The 24,342-nt window shown below is 40.0% G+C and overlaps 1 long non-coding RNA gene across 2 annotated transcripts in view; it reads right to left on the reverse strand.

The window, feature by feature from the left end:
- LOC106034435 (uncharacterized) overlaps positions 1-6,246 on the reverse strand; it is a 48,873-nt gene extending 42,627 nt beyond the window's left edge. For both annotated transcript variants that reach the window (XR_010832362.1, XR_001206070.3), the window contains exon 1: positions 4,033-6,246. This is a non-coding gene — a long non-coding RNA (uncharacterized lncRNA). The remainder of the gene's footprint in view (positions 1-4,032) is intronic.
- Between the last annotated feature and the right edge of the window lie 18,096 nt (positions 6,247-24,342).

Genomic DNA, 24,342 nt, shown 5'->3' on the forward strand with positions numbered 1-24,342 from the left:
GCAAAAACAGTACAAGTTCACAGTGAAACCTATTCCGAGATCTAATTCTCCAGATAGCAGGCTGATTCTTTTATTTATAGGAATAATTCCACAAAAGCTACTTTGCTCCACTGATTTGTCAAACAAGTTCAGAGACTTCAGAAACAGGTTTTCAAATAGACATATAAATCCTGCACACTGCTCTCATGTACACACTGAGTGGAGGATTTCTCCGCTAATTACAAGAAAGCTTGATAAATCAAAGCAGATGAAAGTTAGACTATTAAGGAAGTTATATTTGCATGAAGCTTTTCATGTTTGGGGAATTTCACAGCTATGCAGATCCCAGATAGTTTTAATACAGACAGATAAGCACATTAAGAATAGGAAGGATAAGCCTAAAGGACTGTGTTCACAGCATTTCCATCCTGCTGTATTCTGCTACTCTATGCGATTAAAAATTCAATATTAGGAAAAAAACAAGCACTGCACAAAACGGAATCCTTCCAAACTACTGTTTCATTGTAATTTTTTGTTGTTTTGTGTTGTTTTTTTTTAAGAACTGTTGTTGAAGCCTCATCCAAATGACCACATAAGATCTGAGTAAGTGTAACAGCTCAACCTCTGCACACTGCAGATAAAATACACGTAGCTTTCACTTTTCTATTTAGCACTATGTATCACTTCAGTTTACAAAAAAAAAAAACGGCATATCACCACGTTCTCGTCAGGAAATTTAAGCAAGCACTCAGGAGAGAAAAAATGATCAAATAAAAGACTTCCAAGCAAGGCAAGCTGTGGTCAACACTGCTATCCAGGGTGTCAACCTGATACAGCTCCCCAGCTACCTGCACTGTGATGAAGCAATTCACACTGAAATGCAGGACTATGAGCTTGACCTGCAGCAGGGACAGAAACACTCAGCTGAAGGGTAGTAACATCTTTGTTCAGTGAGAATGAGCCCTACATCTTTAGACTTCCTCAGCCAACCTCAAAGATTAACTACTACATAGATCGAGACAGGTTAATTTACCTCAATATTTTTCCCCATCCTTTCTCTTCCTCTCATGTTTCTAATTTTGTAGAGGTATGGAAGAACCCTCAAGTCTGTTCAAGCCTCTAGCTACTACTATAACCAAACAATTCTTAATGATAGTTATCACAAAAGGAACGTGCAGGCAGCAAAATGAGTAATTAATCCAATATTAAAACTAGTGAGTTTTGTTTGTTTTTAAAGCATAAAAGGGCTGCTTAGAAATTACAATAGTCACAATTAAAAATTAAGAAGTAAACATATTTGCAATCTAGTTGCCAGGATTATGACTAATTAAGAGTCAGTAGCCATTAAGCTCCTGTAAGAGATCTTGTTTTTGGGTTACCTCCTAGCATCAGTGGATTTGCACAAGGAGCTTCCCAAGAGCAGGAACAGGTTTCTCAGCCAGCTTTTATTTTTTCTTGGTTCCAAGAGTTGCTAAAAATTTAGAGTTTAATGCCTTCTTGGCCATTGCTCTAACACCCAACACAAATTGTACCTACTTTCATTCACAGGTTGCTTTGCAAAATGGAGGGAACTTGGTCAAAAAAATAACTTAAGTATAAATTTCTGCTCTTAGGTATGCAGCTGAGACCCTGAGTGGTAGAGAAATAGCTAGAAATTCAACCATTAATCTGTTATTTTGTGTACTTATGCATATGCAATTCCTTAGTAGTTTCAAAATTTAGTATTTTAACTGGAAGGGCATCAAAATTCAGAACATGATCGTTAGAATTTCACTATGGGTATTTGTTTTCTGAATCTGGAGTGGCGAAAAAAATCTAGTGAACAACTCATTTTGATCCAGGCAATAGCTACTGTGGCGGTTTTTTTCCTTGAACACACAGAAACAAAAATAAATGGCCCCACTGGCCAGTAATTTTCCTCTTTCCCAAAGAACTCTAATATGTCACATTTAGACAAGAGAGACTTGGGCTGCAGGCTTTTTCAGCACACTGAAAATGACTGTTACTTCTGGGAGTTTGTTAAGAAGGCAGCCTGCCTCTTTCTATCTCTCTCTTCATTTTGTTGTTTCCAAACACTCAAACAAGCAAACAATTAGCTCAACGAGCTACTACGGATTACAGTTGGTTTGGAAGGAATGAAGCATGAGCTCTTCAGTTGCAGAGTGATGGACCTGAAGCCTCCGATAAATACCAGAAAAGAAAAGAATACTATTTCACCATCAACAGCCCTCTCCTGAGGTCCTTCTACAGCTAATGCCTCTATCTCAAAAAGGCTGACAAACAAAATCCTGGTGGCAAGTCTCTTCTTCACAGATAAGTATTTCTAACCACAACGAAGCTAGACTACAAAAGATCTTGTTGCCTCTAGCACCATGCCCGTCTCAGTATTTTTGTACTAATTTTAACCAGTTAGCAAAGAAGTTTTCAAAGCTTATTTTTTAAGCTATAATTTTTATTTTCTTTTAAAGACTGCATCATTGCTATTGGGAAAATTATTCTTGCCAGTTTGCTGTGCTGCTTCATGGCTCTCCTCTCATTTGACAGAGACCTGAGGCTACAGAGCAAGTGCTTGTTTGCTCTGTTGCTCTCCTCAGGACTCCAAGAAGCTCTTGGTTTTACACTGAGGCCACAGATGCAGGCACTCCTGTCCTCCTTCAAAATGCTGTTTCAAAAAATAAGAGTCAAAACCAATTTTATCCACTGCCTTTTAGTTCAAAGGATCCCCAGAACAAAAGCAACCTGCAGATCCAGTGATAAATAGTATTTCCCTAAAACAGCAAGTGTGGAACACATTACGCAGTGTCACAGAGAAGAGTTATTTTCTTAGGTTAAATTGGTACAGATCCCTGATTTCTCTCTCTCTCTCTCTATATATATATATATATATATATTTACATACATTTTATTTTATTTTTTAATGCCCAAAGACCTTCAGTCTGCCCAAGCAACACCCAATTTTTTAATTCATCTACCTTGCTGGACAAAAAGGAAAGCAAACTGCTAGATTTTGAGTTTGTCTCTGAAGAACTTAGGGGCTATGTAACAGTGAAAATATCTGAAGGGAAGATGCCAGTTTCTCACCTGCCATTCCCAGTTCACTTTCATCTTCCTCACACCACTACCCCTACTGATGACTAATTCTGCTGTCCCTACACATGCCCAATACCTCCACCTCCCCAGCTCCTGCATAGTCTAGTGGAAAAGTGTACGTGGAAAGGAGTTCACTCAGTGTCCTAAGCAAATTGACACAGCAAAGCATTTGGACAGTTTAGCTAATGGGAAAGCTACATGTTCTAAAGTGAAAAAGAATGTGTCTGGTGCATCTATTTGATGACAGGTCACAGCAGATTCAATTTCAGTAATAGCAAGACTATTTCAGACATAGATTAAAAGGCTTTCATAGACTCTATATCTGCAGCAAAGAACACAGGGCAAATTGATTAATCTTCATCAAACAGTAAGTAGCACAGCAAACAAAAGATTAGATGCCCTCAATCTCAAAGCTGAGTTTTTCCCTGGCCTTATCATAAACAAGTTACTCTTAATCTGGAAAAATCATGAGATTATTTTATGTCAAACTTTAACAAGAATGCCTTATAGCACTTATTATCAAGTTTAATTTTTAAAAAAAGTTATCTGCCTGTTTTATGCACCCATACATCTGCAGAACAAACATTTGAATGTGTTTGCATGCATAAGATAAGGAGAAGGAGCTTTATAAAGAATAACTGATTACGGGATTGCATCTACCACCATTCCAAATAAACTCTAAAGTTTCCAATAGTTAATTATCCCCCAGACACACCGCATAGTTTCTACCCAGTTACTTTTAGTATTGTGCTTTTATTGTGAAAAGCTATAGCTTTCCTATTCACATTTACCCTTAATATTCTGACACAGCACTAACTGAATTGGTTATATGGACTATATCCTCCCCGCTTTCAAAGGCCTTCACTGATAGTTTCAGTTTTGTTGCCCATATTGTATCTAGTCTGAAAACTTTATAAGCAATAGTCCCACAAGTATGACTGTTTACTTGTACAAGTTTAGTACCTCATAATCCCTGGCATCTGTCACTTTAAGGTTTTGGTCTTCTCAAACATGCAGGTGCTTACAGCTGTTGAGCCGAGATACTCTGTTGTAACTTGGTTGTTTTGTGTTCACAGCTCTTCATCATACACTGTTGTTCAAAAGAGGCAAATGCATTATACATAAAGAATAAATAAGTTCTGTAGCACACAGCCCAGCTTTTAGTAATGCTTAATATCTTTGATCCACTACACAGGAAGCATTTATTTCACTACAGGGCCAAGGAAAAGTATTCTGAAGGTCATTATCAATACATTTCTGAAGTTCAAGTATTCTATTGTTGGCAAGCAGCATCTAAATAGTAATCACAGTGCAATTATCGGTAACATTCTTAAGAATGAAACTAAACCTTTAATTCCTTCTCAGAATCAGTCTCGTCCTCCTTTTGCTTACAATTCATAGAAAAGTCTGTCGGAGCTACTTCTGGAAATTCTCATCTCCAAAAGGTGATTCAGATACAAACTTCATGCAGAAGTTGTTAGCACTTCCAAAAATTACCCTGAATTTTGCAGAATCCCCTCCTAAAGCAAAGTTCTAGGGCAAGAGAAAGGGGACATCTCCTTCATCACATACAAATCTTAGTTGTTCACTTGCCCCTGCAGAGATGCTGTAACCATTCATGTTTAGTTCATATTTCTGGTTTTCACAATCTTCCCTACAGCTTTTCCAACAAGCTTGCCACATTTTCAAGAAGAACCTCAAAGGTAAAGTTATCATAATTCACTCCAATGCTGTGCGGCTGCCTTGAGTGGCACAGATGAAAGTTGTCCTGTTTCAGCTGGTCTGCTTTCCTACTATACTGTCTTATCCTCAACGTGCCATGTGTAAAAGTATATAGATAGGTTGTTTTTTATACAGGTTTTGATCCTTCTCTACCAAAACAGCAAATTAACTACTCTAAGATGACAGTGCTCTAACTTTTCCAAGCCTTTCAATGCATACAAATTTTCCTGCTTTACTCTCCACTGGTGCGGCCTCACCTCAAGCACTGCATACTGCTTTGGGCACCACAATTTAAGAGACATACAACCATTAGAGAGTGCCCAAAGGAGGGCTACAAACATGGTTACAGATCTGGAGGGCAAGACATACGAAGAGTAGCTTGGGTCCCTTGGTTCGTTCAGTCCAGAGCAGAGCAGGCTGAGGGGAGGCCTCATGGCAGCCTGCAGCTCCCTCAGGAGGGGAGTGCGAGGTCAGGCCCTGAGCTCTGCTCTCTGGGGACAGTGACAGGGCCTGAGGGAACAGCGTGGAGCTGGGACAGGGGAGGGTCGGGCTGGGTGTTAGGAAAAAGTTCTTCACCCAGAGGGTGGTCAGGCACTGAACAGGCTCCCCGGGGCCGTGGTCACAGCCTGGTGCCTGCCCGAGTTCACAAAGCATTTGGACAACACTCTCAGACATAGGGTTTGATTTTTGGATAGTCTGGTGTGGAGCCAGGGCTTGGACTCGATGCTCCTTGTGGGTCCCTTCCAACTTGAGATAATCTATGATTCTTTCACCCATAACAGCAAAAAACTCAAGCACTACATAACCAATTCGTTATTGTCAGTGCCGTACAGAATAGTGACACAAATTCCAACCTGAGAGTGAATACTTCTGTAAGATCACCCCTGCCAAATACATCTCAAAACAGAACAAAAACACATTATTTTGTCTCCTAATCTAGGGTATCTATCACATAGATTTCACTTTTTTTTTTTTGAAGACAGAGTTGAAGTACCGAAACTGCAATTATAAATACTTAAACTAGGATGTTGTCAGTAGTGCTGTAACAACTGCTGTATTTGAGTTGTATTGTTCTCTGTCAAAGCCATCATGACAGCCCAAGAATAGTAGAGAAGGCAGCAGTAAAGTGCAGGTTTAGATTTTGCCCCATTAGAACCAAAGAACAATAGAATCATAGAATATCCCGAGTTGGAAGGGACCCATGAGGATCATTGAGTCCAACTCCTGGCACCACACAGGTCTGACCAAAAGTTCAGACCATGTGACTAAGCGCACAGTCCAAACGCTTCTTAAATTCAGACAGGCTCGGTGCAGTGAGTACTTCACTGGGGAGCCTGTTCCAGTGTGCAACCGCTTTCTCAGTGAAGAACCTCTTCCTGATGTCCAGCCTAAACTTCCCCTGCCTCTGCCTGACGCCGTTCCCACGGGTCCTGTCACTGGTGGTAACAGAGAATAGGTCACCTGCCTCTCCACTCCCCCTCGCGAGGAAGTTGTAGACTGCGATAAGGTCCCCCCTCAGCCTCCTCTTCTCCAGGCTGAACAGGCCCAGTGACCTCAGCCGCTCCTCATATGTCTTCCCCTCTAGGCCCTTCACCATCTTCGTCGCCCTCCCCTGGAGGCTCTCCAACAGTTTCACGCCCTTTTTGTGCTGTGGTGCCCAGAACTGCACACAGTACTCGAGGCGAGGTGAGGCCGCACCAGCGCAGAGTAGAGCGGGACAATCCCTTCCCTCGACCGACTAGCGATGCCGTGCTTGATGCACCCCAGGATACGGTTGGCCCTCCTGGCTGCCAGGGCACACTGCTGGCTCATGTTCAACTTGCTGTCAACCACAACCCCCAGATCCCTCTCTGCGGGGCTGCTCTCCAGCGTCTCGTCGCCCAGTCTGTACATATAGCCAGGGTTGCCCCGTCCCAGGTGCAGGACCCGGCACTTGCTCTCGTTAAACTTCATGTGGTTGGTGACCGCCCAGCTCTCCAATCTGTCCAGATCTCCCTGCAAGGCCTTTCCACCCTCATCCGAGTCCACAACTCCTCCAAGTTTGGTGTCGTCGGCAAATTTGTTCAAAACACCTTCTAGTCCTACATCCAAATCATTTATAAAAACATTGAAGAGGACTGGCCCTAAAATGGAGCCTTGAGGGACCCCACTAGTGACCATCCGCCAGCCAGATGTGGCCCCATTTACCACAACCCTTTGAGCCCTGCCCGTCAGCCAATTGCTCACCCATTGCATGATGTTTTTTTTTTAGCTGTATGCTGGACATTTTGTCCAGTAGGTTCCTATGGGAAACCGTGTCAAAAGCTTTGCTGAAGTCCAAAAAGATCACATCAGCTGGTTTCCCTTGATCGACTAGATGGGTGACCTTATCAGAAAAGGAAATCAAATCTGCTAGGCAGGACCTACCCCTCAAGAACCCATGTTGGCTGGGACCAATGACTGCATTGTCCCCCAGGTGCACTTCAATAACTTCAAGGATCATCCTCTCCATAATTTTACCAGGCACTGACGTGAGACTGACAGGCCTGTAATTGCTAGGGTCTTCTTTCTTACCCTTCTTGAAAATTGGCACAACATTTGCCAGCTTCCAGTCCATGGAACCTCTCCAGATTCCCAAGATTGTTGAAAAATAATTGAGAGAGGTCCCATGATGATGTCAGCCAGCTCTTTAAGCACCCTGGGATGAATCCCATCTGGACCCATGGACTTGTATGGATTCAGGTGGAGAAGCAATTCCCGCACATGTTCAGGGTCGGTTGGGAGTTTGTCATTCCCACCATCATGGTCCTCCAGCTCAGAGTACCCTGGGTCCCGAAGCCCATCATCAGTGTTGAAGACAGAGGTGAAGAAGGCGTTAAACGCCTCTGCTTTGCCTATGTCATTGTCTGTGAGGAGACCCTCCCCATCTAGTAGCGGACCTATATTTTCTTTGGTTCTCCTTTTTCAGTTCACATATCTAAAGAAAACTTTTTTTATTGTCTCCCACAGACATGGCCAGCTTCAACTCTAGTTGGGCTTTGGCCACATGAATTTTCTCCCTACAAACACGAACAGCATCCCTGTATTCCTTCCTCGTCATCTGACCCTCCTTCCAGCAGCCGTACACTTCCTTTTTTCACCTAAGCTCCAGTAGAAGTTTCCTGGTCAGCCAGGCCAGCCTTCTGCCCTGCTTGCCTGACTTCTGATATTTTGGAATTGCCTGATCTTGTGCTTTTAGGAGGCAGTGCTTAAAGATTGACCAGCACTGATGGATGCCAATGCCTTCAAAAGCAGTTTCCCAGGGGACCTTGCTGACTAGTTCCCTGAGCAGCCTGAAGTCTGCTTTCCCCATATCCAGGGCTGAAGTTTTGGTGGCAGTTTTCCTTCTGTCACCATAAATTCTAAACTCAACCACTTCATGGTCACTATGAGCGAGATGGCCGCCAATTGCCACGTCTCCCACAAGACCCTCTCTGTTCTCCAGCAACAGATCTAGGAGGGCACCTTTCCTAGTTGGCTCTCTTAGCACCTGCACCAGGAAGTTATCATCTAGGTGCTTTATGAACCTCCTGGACTTGCTCGTGTCAGCCATGTGGTGATTCCAGTTGATGTCTGGCAAGTTGAAATCCTCCATTAGGACAAGGGGAGTTGATCTCGAGGCATCTCTTAGTTCTGCAAAGAATAATTCATCGGTGTTGTCGTCCTGGCCAGGTGGTCTGTAATAGACTCCCACAACGACATCCCCTTTATTTGTTCGTCCCTTAATCCTTACCCAGAGGCTCTCAACTTTGCCATCGCCGACCTGAAGTTCCATGCAGTCCAGCCCATGCTTCACATACATTGCCACCCTGCCACCTCGCCTACCCTGCCTGTCCCTCTTGAAGAGCCTGTAACCATCTATTGCAACACACCAGCCACAGGACTCATCCCACCAGGTTTCGCTTATGCCAATGATGTCATAGCTGTGGGACTGGGCCAAGACTTCTAGCTCATCCATTTTATTCCTCATACTGCATGCGTTTGTGTAGAAGCACTTCAAATGCGCCTCCCTACACGCAGCACCTTGTGTAGCCGACTGAAGGGCCTCACTAGCACACAGTCCCTCTGATTCTAGCACACCATCCCTTAGCTCATCACCAGCATGCCTGGTTTTATCCCCTTCCCCCTTCGACTCTAGTTTAAAGCCCTGTCTATCAGCCCTGCCAACTCCTGAGCAAAAATCCTCACCCCTCTCTGAGAGAGGCACATCCCATCTCGTGCCATCAGGCCCGGTGTCGCGTAAACCTTCCCGTGATTGAAAAACCCGAAATTCTGCCGGTTGCACCAGTCCCGAAGCCACATGTTAATGTGATGAGTCTGTTTGTCAGCATCAATCCCCCCTATAAGAAGGACAGAGGCAAACAGAACCTGTGCCCCTGATCCTTTAAGTAGTCGCCCCAAAGTCCCTTTTGATCGCTCTCGGACTTCTCGTTGCTACCTCGTCATTACCAGCCTGAAAGACCAGTAGCGGGTAGTAGTTCGTGGGCCATACCAGGCACTTGACTTTCTTAGAGAAGTCTCTCACCCGAGCCCCAGGGAGGCAACAGACTTCCCTGTGGGTTGGGTCCGGTCAGCATATTGGGCCCTCTGTCCCTTTCAAAAGGGAATCCCCCATGACAATAACCCTTCTTTCTTTTTTGACAGTTGATGTAGCAATGCGTGGGATAGGTTACCTTGCCTTAGGCATCCTCTCCAACTGGGACGGGCTTTCGTCTACTTCGTTGTTCTGACCGTCGTGTTCTAGAGCCTCATACCTGTTATATAAGGGTAGATGGGAAGGTGAGGTGGGCAGGGACAGGGCTCGCCTACCGCCCCGAGCAGGAACCTGCCTCCATTCCCCACCTTGGCCTAGGTCTCCTCCTACTGCCTGGCGGGATGAGGAAACTTTTGTCTTCTGCGTAGCAGGAGACATTTGTGCTATGACAGGCTCTTGAGTCTGTCTCAGAGAGGGTAGAGTACACCTCCACCAGTCAATTTCCCTCTCTGACTCCCTGATGCTCCTGAGCCTGCTCACCTCCTCCCGAAGCTCCGCTACCTGGCTGAGCAGCTCTTCAACCTGGGCACACCTCCCACAGGCATACCCCTCACTGCTGCTGTCGGATACCGACAGAAGACTCGGGCACACCCTGCAGCCCAAGACCTGGATGGCTGCGTGTTTCCCCGATAATAGTGTCTATTAATAAAAATGCCTAGTGAATTCATGTTTCTCTAAAAATTTCAGTGGCACAAAAGACAATTTAAATCTGAACTCTCCATATATTCACTGTTTACTGTTACCATATATAAAGGCTAAAGTATGTCCCCAGTCTGGTTGTCTGTATATTTGTTAAATCTAAAGCAGTTACTTTTGGATGTCCATGTTTCTGTTGTATAGTAATTGTACTTAAGAAAACATCTGTTTTAAAACAAAGTTAATTGAAAACCACGCAGCACAATCAGGAACATTATTCGTAGCCCATAACATTGACTCCATACAAGTATATCTGGAAATTAAAGGCATTTACCTCTTAAAATATTTTCCTAAATCAGAAACTTTGTTCATAAAGCATGGATTCCCACCTTACCTACAGTATTATTTTGCACAGTTTGAAAGAAAACAGAACAGTTGGCTCCAGGGAAAAGAAAACCACACAAGCTAAGGAAGACAAAAACTGTGGGATGGGGAAAAAAAGATTATGCTACAGTTCTCTGATCCTGTGCTACAGGCTAGCATAATGAAGTGCTCAAGGGCAGTATTTTAATATGATTAAGAACAACAGCTATAGTTTTCTTTGACCTGTTTCCAGGCTACTTAGTATAGTCCATTCGTTATTCATCAAGTAGGTCACCCTTTCTTGCAGTTTAAGAAAAGGTTAGTGAACAATTTATGGGCTTTATATCAGCAGCATTTTTAGTTATGCCCAGAAACTCCCTCAATAGGGGCACTCTTAGAGAGACATAAATCCATGAGATCAAGATGTCTCATGTATTTGGTTGTTCAATTGTTAACATGAAGCTACTGTATAGCAATTACACCACTGAGTTTTGAAAAAAGTATCAAGTAAACCCGATTGTGCTACAAACATACAGTATGCAGCAAGATATACCTGAGACACAGAATATTTCGAATTCTTTCCCCACAACCTATCAGGCTTCCACTTTAGCTTTCAGGTTTCTCCTCAAAACAGGATTCCACACAAAATATGCCCATAAGATAGCAACAATTAAAATGGAAAGGAAAAAATGTGATACTAAAATTTGCAATCTTCTCTCATCTTGAGACAACTCACCTCTTAATTTTCTGAGTCCTAGTTCCGCAGCAAAGGATTTTCCCCCCTTGTCTACACATAAATTACATACATATTATGCATGTAATTATGCACATAAATTATAATGATTAAATAATTTCAATTGCGTTACCTGCTTCAGAAAGACAGATACTCTGGAAGTATGCACGCCCTCCCTCCATGCAAGCAATGCATCTATCTGCCCTGGAATTAGCTATAAACAGCTTGAAGTCATTGTCAAGTGAAAGACTGGAAAAAGCATGAGAAAAATTGAATAGGTTTGAGGCTCATCTCAACAACACAAACAGATTTACATTAAAGTAGATGGATAAAAGTTTGCTCAATTATTTATTTTATGCCTAGAATTCTACAGAATTGCTTACATCTGAGAAGAGAGACTGAACACCTTGCAGTTACACACACAATTGAGAGGTGGCTGCTATTACAGAGATAGAGGCACACATATACTATATTCTTCATTAAAGTGCTCCCTGTTAATTTATCTTAAGTCACAGCTACTGTTTTTGTATGCTTTCAGACGAAGGAAGTATGGTCATCACACAGCATGATTTTCTCTATTTCCCTACTAAAGCTTCATATTAGTTGGAACAGATGCATTTATTTTTTACTGAGAACTTTCTGATCTTAAATCCATTCTGGATTTCAGCAGTTATTCACACAGCTATTTAGCAACACTGGCAAATCTCTGCTAGTTTGCAGAAACAATGCACGGTCACCAGTGGATGAGGAGGACTCTAAAGGTCAAACCCTTACCACATAGGAATCAGTTTTACCAAGCATCAGTTTCAATGGTCACAGAATTGCTTGCTATATTTAAAACACACTGAAATATTTTGAGAAAGAGCCAATATTCCAGAATATAGGTATTGCTGTAACCACTAGAAATACAACCCCCCCCCACACACACACTTTATTTTACATTTGACACAAATATAATGCCACCTGCTTTACCCTATATCCCTGATACTTTTGTTAAACAAATTCTACTGACTATAGCAATAATGTTGGAGCCATAACTTTGCTATTAAACACATGAGTCAGTTGGTCTTCAAAACGTAAACAGAAAAAAAATCTTAGCACTATACTGCATATTGACCTGTTAGAACACATTCTCTGAATTGTTTTCAGCCTCACACAGAATACACATTAGAGATATCACTTTATATTTTAAGAGTCACACAAGACTTTTCTTCAGAGATCACGTTTGTTACAGCACCACAAATGAAGACTGCCACTTTTCTAAATGGTAATTGTTGACGAGAGCCATTTAAGCTGTCACACGTGCTAATAAATAGCCATGCACTCTGCACGCATTTGGAAGAGAAAAAAATAGATGAAAATGCTTTTAAGCTGTGGAAGAAGCTGAGCTGTGTAAGGGAGAATAGCCTGTTTCCAAGAGCAGGGCAGTACTCTTCTTGAGAGCACTGCCAGTACACAAACACAGTGGGACAATTACATACTGCAGTGAAAGCAAGGAGTTCAAAGTTGGTAGCAAGCTCTCAAGGACAACTGGAACTCTGCTGATGCAACTTTCTTAGCTTTAAAACATTCTGAAAAACTGACCTACAGGAGTTCTTGAAGCAACTACTGGTACTCAAAAATTTTATCCATTTTTTATTGTCTGTTGCTGCCAAGGAGTGCATCAACTCAAAATACAAGTGCCACACAACGTCCTTCAGCATAAAATCACCAATTTATTAGTAACAAGTACCTTTATTATTCACAGGAATTTTCATTCTGATGCTTTGAAACTGAGAAGCATTACCTTGCCAAAACTGTGTCCTCAGTTTCTTTAAAAAACACTCAAAACTCAGTTTTTCCAACTCATGAAAATATAGAAACAGTTTTCATTTTCAGAAACAACATTAGTTTGCTGCATCGTTGGTTGAAATTTAAGCATTTAGTCAAGCTTGTTTCCCTTGCTGCCTGGCTTAGCACATGTAATGAGAATTATGTCTTTCACATTCATGCCAACTTGAATACATTAGATGCAAGAATAACAGAGTCAGCATTATATCAAGATAGACAGCACTGCAGAAAATAATCTAAAGCATTCTTACCCAGGTGGCATTCCAATTCCAAATGTTAGAACTAATGAACCATAGAGAGCTAATGATGGAACAGAGTTTACTTCTACATTCTCAGCTTGCTTAGTTTAAGCTGTTGAAAAATGCATTTTAAGTATTACCTTGAAAACATATCACATTCCATGCAGATTAGGCCATAGCATTCCTTAGGTAATAGAAATAAAACAGGTTTTGATCTTTGACATCTAACATTCAGATTGAAAACAAGATCAACTTAAAATGCCTTTCTTTCTAGTTTTCACTAAAGACAACAACCAAATCTCTGCTTTGTGTACATTGTTACATATATTTTCACATCTGAAAAATACAAAACAGGTAAGTTTTGTATATGGATGCACGTAAGCACATGCAAGCTTAACTATGTACTAGTAATACAACGCTAAGTTAGTAAACAAATGAAGATTTTTTTAATGCATTTCCTTTTTACCAAAAAATTATATTTAAGCATTTCTGACTTTCTCTGTTTTTCTATTCAGTACGGTATTGATGCATAAGCTAAGCTTTAGGCCTCCTGTGAAGCTTACATTTAAGTCAATGGTATTTAAGTACCTGGTTAGGTGGAATGTATCCCCAAATAATTTGCTTAATGGGGATTTCATAAGAACTTACATATTACTCCTTGAATAAGGACCCTTATCCTCAGACCGGGTGAACATGAACCTGAACTGATCGTTGCCAAGAAACAGTATTATCCAAGATGGTTGTCAAGCTGTCCTACAGTTTAAACACAAAATGAACAGTTTAGCAGTACTCAACAGTTCATTTCAATAGTATCAAATACCCTAAAGATTTTATTTATCAATATGAGAATATATTAGAAGAAAACTCTCTAATAACTAACTTTAAAGAGCAAGACAACAGTGCTGCATTTTAAAGGAAGAGACATTCAGTGAAAATAAATGAAACAGTACGGGGTGGCCTGTTTGCTGTCTCCCCATGACAGCCCTTCTTGTGAGTCACTATAGTTATAGTCCCAGTGCCATCTTCCTCCTCTTTTATTTGTATCTATTGTCTTGCATTTGCTTTGGTTCTTTTGCTCCAATTTTCTTAGGACAAAACAGGACAAACACCTAAGTGTGCATGAAAGGCAATTTAATAACAATATATATATGAAAATATGTATTTCTGTATTATAAAAAACATGATATAATTTACCTTGATGTTCTTACATGATTACTTTTCCACTACTTGGGACAGTTTGCAACTGGGATAAACCAAACTTACACTCTAGAGCCCACGAGGGACAGGGCCTCTGTGCCTTGCTCCCCTGCACCAGGACAACTTCCTAATTTCAGCAAATCTCATGAACATGTAAAGCCAGCTCAGGTCCCAAATTGTACTAACACAATGTGACACTGGAACTAGTAAACCCGGATGGACAATGGCAGCTCTACAAAGCCAGCCTGCTACTCAGAGTAGACTGTATTTACAAACCAATTAAGACAGACATGAGACAGCAGATATATATTGAATTACAGGCTATTTTGTGAGCACAGTGAAAACATTTTGAAATTGAATAAATTAGAGCTTCATTTTGATAAACTTACCTGATGCTTCAGTGAATAAAAGTATTCTCTTTCTGGCTCTAAAATAGAGAAGGTACAGCTCAACCTCATTACATAAGGGAGGACAACATTACAACTAGTTAGGCAAGTGTCCAGTCTCCAGTAAGGCTGCATCTGTTGGCAAAGGATTTACAAGTAGACACTCCAATTACAAATGAATCCAATACCTGACTTCTGATTTGGGACAAGTGGATTTCCCATTTCAACGTTATAAATTCTATATTGCAAACACTAACAATACTGTGAAAGTTTAAACCAAGTAGACTATCATCAAACAAGACCAGCAAAACAAATTGACTATTCCTTTCTTTTTGTTTTAAGTCATCTTGACGGAGAATTTGTAAGGTGACATCACACAGGCTATCTAACGCTCTCCTTCAGGGTTTGTTTTTGTCTACTGTAACATCCTTACCCGAGCAGCAAGCCTGTGAAAGCATTCAGTTCCCTGAAGAATTAGGTTCCAAGCACCCTCATGCTGATGCAGAAGCAAAACAAGAGCTTACACTGCCAACATCTGATGAAACAAAATATAAAACTAAGTGACATTACTATACTGATCACACTGTAATAGAGATCTACTGTTTCTGACTTGCTCAATGTTGCAAAAAAGTTAAGTTTCAATACAACAGCAGATATCATAATTATTACTCTCACACCAATCTATTTCCAGCTTTTTTTTTTTCTTTTTAACAGTGACAATTTTGGTTATTTGATTCAATTATTTGTCTCTTCCAAATGATAATACGGCACATAGCTCAAAAATCAATCTAATATCAATCTAATATAATGTATCTATATCTGCTATAAATAGGGCCTAACTCTCAAAGTCAATAAAGTAATTTTAGAGTACTGTGAGTCAGACTTCTAATTCCACCAGGCACAAAGCAGCATCCCTCGTATTTCTAGGGGGCAGAAGCAAGACTAATTTGTCTCACCAGAAAATATTCAAGTATTGCATACTTACTTAGTTGGCAATACTACTCCAAACGGCATCTCATTAAGTTCTTTCCCATCCTGAGTATCTTTTTGCTGAGGTTTTTGTTTAAAACCACGCTACCAGTAGGAAGACCAGATGAAATCTAGCAAAAATCTTAGCTGCAGCAGTCACTTTTGAGATCCCAATTACCACATTTGGATCAATACACTGCTTCAAAAGCCTAGGTCATGAGCTTATTACTCTCTGCAGTCATCTCTGCCAACTTTTCAAACCCATACAGCCCCTCCAGAGGTAAAGGCTTGCAAAGCCTGTGATATACTGACATATTTGCTCTTTGCTTTTATACAGACTATATATAAGACATTTCCCACTGCCAAGATGCTGATTTTAAGCTTACAATCCTTATCCTTATGAAGAAAATATACACAGCAACTCATTACTGAAATTGATTATTGAAAATGGGAGAAACAAGGAGGAAAATATTAGTGACATATGACTTCTATTTGTCACTGAAATTTCAATCCACTAAAATATCCCTACCAAGCTTATGCTTGCAAAATATTAGTAAACATATCCTGATATTTGCAAAGATATAAATACCCAGACTACCCCACAAAATTAATCTCTCAAACTGACAGGGCCTCTGCTGGGGGAAAAAAGCAAGCCTTCTTTCCTCTCACATAAGCCTTATTATGCAGTTAATACCTAAAATATGGAAGTGTTTTTCTACTTTTCTATGTAACATCAGATTTCTATTGTTTTTGCATATGGACAAGGTAAAAAGTATTGCCTGAGAGCATTATTTCTACACTTCTCAACAAGTTTGGCTTCCTATTTGCAAATATTGCGCAAACAAAGAGGCAGGATGGGGAGAGGGAAGCAGGTATTTTCATCTCTGTATGTTTATGCAGCAAAAGAATGGGTGATTTAATAGTTTTAATCATATTACTTTTCTAGCAGAAGCTACCCAGCACTGAGGTCTCTTAAAAAAAATTTCTAGTTCCATAGTGACATTAGGAACAACAGAAAGTGAACTTTCTTCCTATTGCAGTGCTAAACCAATCTCTGGCTTGCATGTGTTATGCTGCTCCAAATCTACCGTGTAATCTGGAATCAGTCACTTAATCTTTCATTTTACAGATATATAAATTGACAGAAATTGGGTAGAGTGTACTGTTGGTTGCAGTTCAATCTCATATTTACAGGCTGCAAGTCCTGCCAGGCAGTACCTACTTATGAAGTGGCCACGTAGTGCTGAGGAAAGGCACTATCACAAGATTAGAAGTCTAAATGCCAAAATGTACAAATGCCAAACAAATAGTTCTGTGTTCCAACAGGCCCCAGACATCCATGCAGATGATTCCAGATATTTCTGCTGAGGACAATCTTCAGCATAAAAGAGGAGATCCCTGGCTTACACACAGATTCTCCTGCAAGAGAAAGATTCTTTCCATGTCATAGTGTAACTCTGGTAACATACTTTCACAGCAACCTGAAGCTTCTAGGCCATCATGCTTTATGGGATTTGCCATTAACATGACAACCATCATATTCGTCTCCCACCACTGTAAATACCATGCAGCTTTTTTCCTTGCCTAACATTTTGGCAGATAAAAATGAAAAAAATAATAATTCACTGGTTTTCGCATATGAATTATATTATTGGTCTTTTTTAAATTGAGACAGCCTTTCCTGCTGTGCCAAGTTCAACCTGAAATATAAGAAAAGAAGACAGAGAATCTGAACACTGACAACACCGAAGAAAAGAAGTTTCATAGGTCCACTAAGTACACTTGTGTGCAAAGATGGTGAAATAGTTGTTTACATTTTCTACTGCAGAACATTTTTGCTTCCTGTGGAATGCAAATATTTTTTTTTTTACACTTTGTATACAACAAATTGGGAAGAAAAACGCTGGATAAAAATAATGGATAGGATAGAAGATATTGATCAAGAGAATCATATTATCATCCATTATAAGAGTATGCAGATTAATAACAGATCCTTTCCTATTCTGCAAGTAGCTACAGTAAGATGTTCATATTTAACCTTACTGTGAGACTCTAGATCCTGTGTCAGCAAGCACTGACCTAGTATACCAGATGATATTGCTGCTTGAATTTGCTGCAATAAATCATTCATTTTTGTTTTCAAAACAGCTAGTTTTATATTCTACGTATATTATTAATCACAAAGTCTACACTAGGAGGCCTAACAGTCCTGGGCTGCTGTTGGAAAAGACATTTCACGTGAACATTTAGACAATTTAAGAGGCAGTGCTGAAAACATCATCTCTTCTTCCATTAGCTTACAAGTTGCATAAAAGCTTACACTGCTTCTACTGAACTTGCTTTGTCATTAGTACATTTGTTCTGTATAAGGTTATAAAAGCAAAATATACCTGCAATTCATTTAACACACCATCAAACTCATTGGCTATTTAAGTCCTGTCATTACAGAATTGGCAATTTCAATTTTAAGATTCCCACTGACTTATAAAGAAGCTTGAAGAAAACTTTCTTATTAAGAACACATGGTCTAAAATATGGTATTGTAAGTCTTGAGATTTACAGTTTAAGTGAAACGATTTTGTGGCTGTTTAATGGCTTAAAAGAACAATCACAAAATACCCTTAACTGCAATTTCAACTGCAGTAAGAGCAAACAACCTTATGAATCAGTTCTATCCAAAAAAAACAAAGTCTATACACACTACTTCCAATAAATAAGCCAGTAAGTTTAAGCCAAACTGTCTTCTCCATTTACCACAATATAGTGTTTTGATATAAAAATATATAATTACAGGGAAACCCCACAATCTTTTGGGGACCATTATTTCCAATCAGTAGGAACATTTGACCTAAAGCTACCACGGTGTCTGCAAGGTGTTATTTACACTGGTAGCTCAAACTTCAGTAGGCTAAAATAGCAGTGCAGCAACACTGCTGCAAGGAAGCTTGTCAAGCTTCCAGCTCCTTCTCTCTTTAGAAAAGGACAACACCCAACATTATCTCACTTCTTTCAGTTTTCTAACAAAGCTGGCACATCTTTCGGTAGAACTGATCTCTCCCAATTCACAGTGCAGAATTTTTGATAGAGGAGCGAGAAAAAAGTGTACCAGAACTTAACACAGAGATTGTGGAATCAAATCCCTGCACAGTATTTTCCCAGCCAAAAGACTTCACACAAACTGTGTGTAGAGTTGTTCTCTGTACATCCTACAGGGACTCAAATGTCAGCAATTCCAGACGGTCAGAGAATGATACCCACAAGATCACTTCTAATTGTGAAAAAGAAATCGTTCACCCAGCAAGTAAAGACCTGGCATATAGCACCAGTCAAAAAAATATAGTAGGTATAGAAAACACCGTGCTGTCCTTTCACTACAAGCACCTACATCATTGCTAGGTCAACCATATTTCATGCACTTGCCACTTCAAACAGCGCAGAGGTGGCAGTTTTTTCCAGAAACAGAGGCGGCAATTCTTATCACACTGCTTCAATTGCACAAGAAAGAGGCAGAGAAATAATGTTTGGGAAATATTCCTGAACCACATTTCTTCCTCTTCATGCTGTAGTAGGCCTGAAAGCAAATGACAAATTTACATAACCTCATTTTGCTATGCAAGGTGCTAAGGTTGAGATAAATGCATCATTGCTACAGTTCTGCAAAGTTAAATTTAAGTTAGAGCTTTAAACTTTTCAAATGCATCTGAAACAGAAGATAACAAAACATAACCTTCCAATACTTGAACTTTGAAGTAGCGCCATGACAAATATTTATGCAACAGAAACGTTTCGCAATCGCTTTTTCAAACTACTCTTCATTCCTTAAGATTGTTATTAGTTTTTGAAGAAATGGTTTGTTTATTGTTACAATATATATTGTAGATGGTACTGTGTGTATACCAGATATTCAGGATATTTCCCAAGGTTCATTATATGCCCATCGAGAGTCAGATACCTCAATTCTTCTAGAAATAAACAAGCTATGCAGCTGTGCCAGCATCCCATTTTGATATGCTGTTACAGCTGTAATTCATCTACCCCGTAAACTTGCTTCCATTTCACAGAATGCCAACTGCTACTGCTGTATCAACATTTTCATATGTTTACAAACACAATTCAAAGAAAGAAATTGTTAGACCTAAAATCAATAGCCCATTACACTATTCTATGATGGGTAATTTTAACTTTATTTCATCTACTGAAATGTGACCCTATGTGCTATTATATTGCATGCTTAGAAAATATTGCAGGCCTTTGCTCAATCTCACTGAAGGCAGCAGAATAATCCTGTCCCCAGTGGTGCATCTGGGGATCAGTCCTACATGGGAAACAAAGCAAATGTGTTCACCTCAGGAGCTGAGCATGCTCAGAGGGAAAGCCCAGTAAGTCAAAGTAATTGCCAGCTGAGAAACGTGTTGTGCAAGAGAAGCTTGTCACTTTGCAAAGTCCTTTTCTGTTGTTTTTAAAGAGGAAGTTGTTGATGCAGTTTGATAGTGAAGACCAAAGCTGTCAGCACCAAACCATAACCACACGAGACTGGAAAGCAAAGTCTGAGTTCTGCTGTAGTCTGTATCACTGAGAATTTTTGAGCAGTAGACTGGAAGCTGACAATACTTCAAATTAATTGTGTGTGTTATTAACATTATCTAAACAGCTTAATAAGTTCATTTTACAGTGTTTCAACCATGATTTTTCCAAGCCAGCTCAACATTAAGTTACGAGGAGGAAAACAAAGGTTTGGTAAAGGGTTGAGAGCCATCTAGCTACTTGCACTCAAAAACAAATCCAAAAACAAACCAAAACAAAAGCAGTCTTGGTTGTCATCAAAATATTCAGCCATGGCATTTTACCTGATAATTAGTCTAGAAGAAAATATTTTGAACTCTCTTCAGGTTTCAAACAAATAATCTACTAAAACGAACTGGATAATACAGAACAGAAATGTTGTTTCCAAACTCTCCACAGACATCCATTTGTCAGGTTAACCTTGAATATCTGAAGCAAGGATATCTTCTTAACACCAGAGGGATGGCAGAGATCTTCAAAAAAAAAAAAAGAAAACTGTATTTTTTGAAACATAATTCTGCAGCAAGGGAAAGATTCACAGAACACACATGGCTCCCAGGGCAGCCAAAAAAGATGGTAATCAGGTAGTTGACATACACAGAAAGGAAAACAACACATGGAAAAAGCTCTATAGTTTTTCCTACTGAAAACTGAATTCATCCCTCCAAGGAAACATGTTCCTAAGCAGATTTTTGCAGTAAAGCTACACCAAAATACCATGTAATAACTGAGCAAAATAAAACAGTGTTCAAAGCAGTTCTCGACTTCTCTGTACTGTTTCTAATCAGCAGAGTATCCATGTTTATGAACAAAAGGAGTGTAGCAGGAAACAGTGCTTCATCTACAGAGACTGGAATTCTGGGTCACTTTAACAGCATCTGCTTATGTGAGCAATAAAATCCTTGTTTAAGCTTATATTTACACACTTGTTCTTTAGTGGTAACTTCACCAACATCAGGCTGTTATTGACAGTTTCCAGTTCATTATTTAACATACACCTGTGGGTTTGCTCCCCCCCCCCCCCCCCCCCCAACACACACACAGCTTGGAAGGCTGAACTCTCATTTATGAACATTGATAAATGTCTGACAGTCAGTGCTGCTTGCACTTGAATAACGAGACATGCACCACATGAAAAGAACATCTTTTACTCTTACCCAAACAAACAATAAAAAAGTAGCTTACCACAAAGCCACAGAGTTGCCTAAGGACTGATGTTTTCACTAGAGATCTAGGATGTTTATTCCAGTGCCTTACCACCTGCAGTCTGAAATTTAGAAAACCCACTCCTGATTCCAAGTTATTCATAACCTAGTTTATTTTGTTTTCACTTATCTAACAGTTGAATAGCTTACTTTTTTTAAAAACATATTTAAGCAGCACAACATTTATGAAGACACATCTGTGGTCCAGACGTTTACAGTCAAATTAAACTGGTTAAAATCTTGTATACTTATACATGTATCCAGTATCAAAAAAAAGCCTACTACGTTCACACAAAATGGATTTTACTGTATTATCCACAAAAGTAAATTTTCTTCTGTTTATCCATCACAAAACAACAAGATGAGTAAATACTTGAAATAAAGCTTAATAACTATTTTATTGAAGCAACAATTAAAAGTCTGAATTACCCCTACATTAAGATACTGGATAAATTCATCTTGATCTCTTCCTTTACTATGTAAGCACTAAGAAACATTTAAGTACTATTTTCTCACAGGACTGTCTATGCACTGCCTAACCAGAGTATTATTAACATACCATAGCCCACTCAATATCAGTTAAACCTCCTAATGAAGTTCTGATGAACTGCCACAAGGTGGAGGTAGATGCCTACAACTTGAAACTAGTTTAAAATAGAAAGGTAGACATGATGATGTATTCTAACATTTCATCGTTGTGCTACTGTAAACATACTACCCAAATAAACATCGCTCGCTTTCAAAGTTACTAGAAAACTAGTTTGAGGAGGGGTTGTAAGAAAGAGAAGACAAGAATACTATTTGCTAGCTATAAAAACCCCTACCAAAAAATAGTGAAGTTACCATAGAAACAACACAACAAATCCCTATAGAATTTAAAAAACTGTCGATTTAGGTAAATGGACTAGATTCCTGAGTAACTCGCTTGCAATTGAGTCAGACAGAAAGCAAATATTCATTACAGGTTTATTTTAAAGTAATGATCCCATGAAAAACAGTCTGCAATCTTTCAAGAAGCCCCCTACAACTGAAACCAGAACAGAGTTTCATGAACATTATGCATCAGTAGCTGAAGTCCTTAGCCTTGGTTATAATGCAAGTCACTGGTAGCTGCAGCTAGAAGAGAATCCTTCCTTATTATCAAGCAGCAGATACATAGTTAACAAAGAGGCAGAACTGGATTTTTAGATGCAATACTACCTACCAACAGCAGTCAGCCTTGAAAAGGTTTACTTGAGGATCTCCCACGTGTGTTAGGGATTCTTCACTTTTGTCTCCCCAGCCCTTTCATCACACATGGCCCCTGTACACTTATGTGACTAATGAAGACCATGAGGACCACGCTGCAACAAAACCATGCTGTGCTTTTGGCAGTGTTGGACCATAATGTTCTCATATTCAGTAAACCCAGACATCAGGGCTTACCTAGTGCGTGAAACTAAGTCAACATATTAAGGGGAGCCTTCACCAGCAGAAGCCATATGAAGAGAAGCTGCTAATGCTACTGACCACAAGGACACAGATGTTATCTGTTCTCATTTGTCTTCTCCTATTGACTGCCTTCAGAACAAAGTAAACTACATCCAGTACTCCCTTGCGCTTTCACTGAACAGGAAACTGCAATGACTTATAAGAAAAATCATCCCTACAGCTTCAAGGATCAAGGGACTAAGTTAAATAAGTGGTGAAAAAAATACTAGCAGTTTTAAATTTGGTACCTAACGGTATAATAGTTCAACCAAACTAACAACTTCGTCTCCAACTCCTTTCTTAAAGTGTCAGCCAGCAAATACAGTTAAATGCATCTCAAAAACCTTCTGAACCTGCCTGCACATAGGTTACTTTTAAACCATAAAGCGAAGTACAAAGCACCCTGAGATAGAAAAGAACAAGTTAGTATCAGAACTGGAAATAGTACAGCACAGTGCTATATTGTGAATCCATTTGCCCTGCCAACACTGAGGACTAATTAGCTGTACTGCAACAAAGGAACAATACAGGCATGCTGCTTTCATGCAAAAGAGAGACTGAAGTACACAAGGACAGTGCAAAAAAAAGATATGCACTAGCAGATTTACTCACATTCTATGTAAACATGCAACTAACAGACAACCTCCAACCAAATGGGGTTATAGTATGTCCCACAACTATTGTTAAATGAACTATCAGAGTAGAAACACAGCTTGTTAGACCCAGAGATCTCTGGGCTGACTTCCAAAGTTTAAGGCCTCGGAAGTGCTGTTGATGGCTGCGTCTGGCTGGAGTTCTGTGTGGTAAACAAACCTGCTTCTCCACACTTGGCTAATCGATTAGCTTTGGAAGCATACCTTGGCACAACTGGTCCTAATCCCCAGGTGCATCTACAAATAAACTCCACTTTTCTAATTAGACCACAGTTCTTTATTTTCACTCAGCCATTCACTCTCTTCCGCCCTAGCCTGCCATGATTCATTTAAACTCATTTTAAAACCTGAACCAAATCAGACTCGGGTTCTAACTCTCCCTAAATTCCAACCATCTGCAAAAAGGCAGAAGATCAAGAGCCATTACAGTAGTTCTTCCTATGAGAATCTGTGGAAAGGTAGTTTTCACTAGACTATAACCACATCTGATAAATATAGCCTTTCAGCTTCAAGTTATTTTTCCTCTTCATCCTTCCTCCACCACCACCCCCAGCCGTAAGGAGCACAGGCATAGTACATCAAGTCAACTTACATAAGAAAGTCATGCAGCCCAACCACAGTAAGTGCAGAGAACTTGGCTTCTCACTCAGCACTTTAGGGATTTTACTCAGGACTTTCTTGAGCTTGACCCTATAAATTGAATGCCCATTAGCATCCAGAGTATATTAGCCATACTCGTGGACTAATCTTCTCAG

Source organism: Anser cygnoides, chromosome 6 (genome assembly GCF_040182565.1).
Source record: "Anser cygnoides isolate HZ-2024a breed goose chromosome 6, Taihu_goose_T2T_genome, whole genome shotgun sequence".
Lineage (NCBI taxonomy): Eukaryota > Metazoa > Chordata > Aves > Anseriformes > Anatidae > Anser > Anser cygnoides.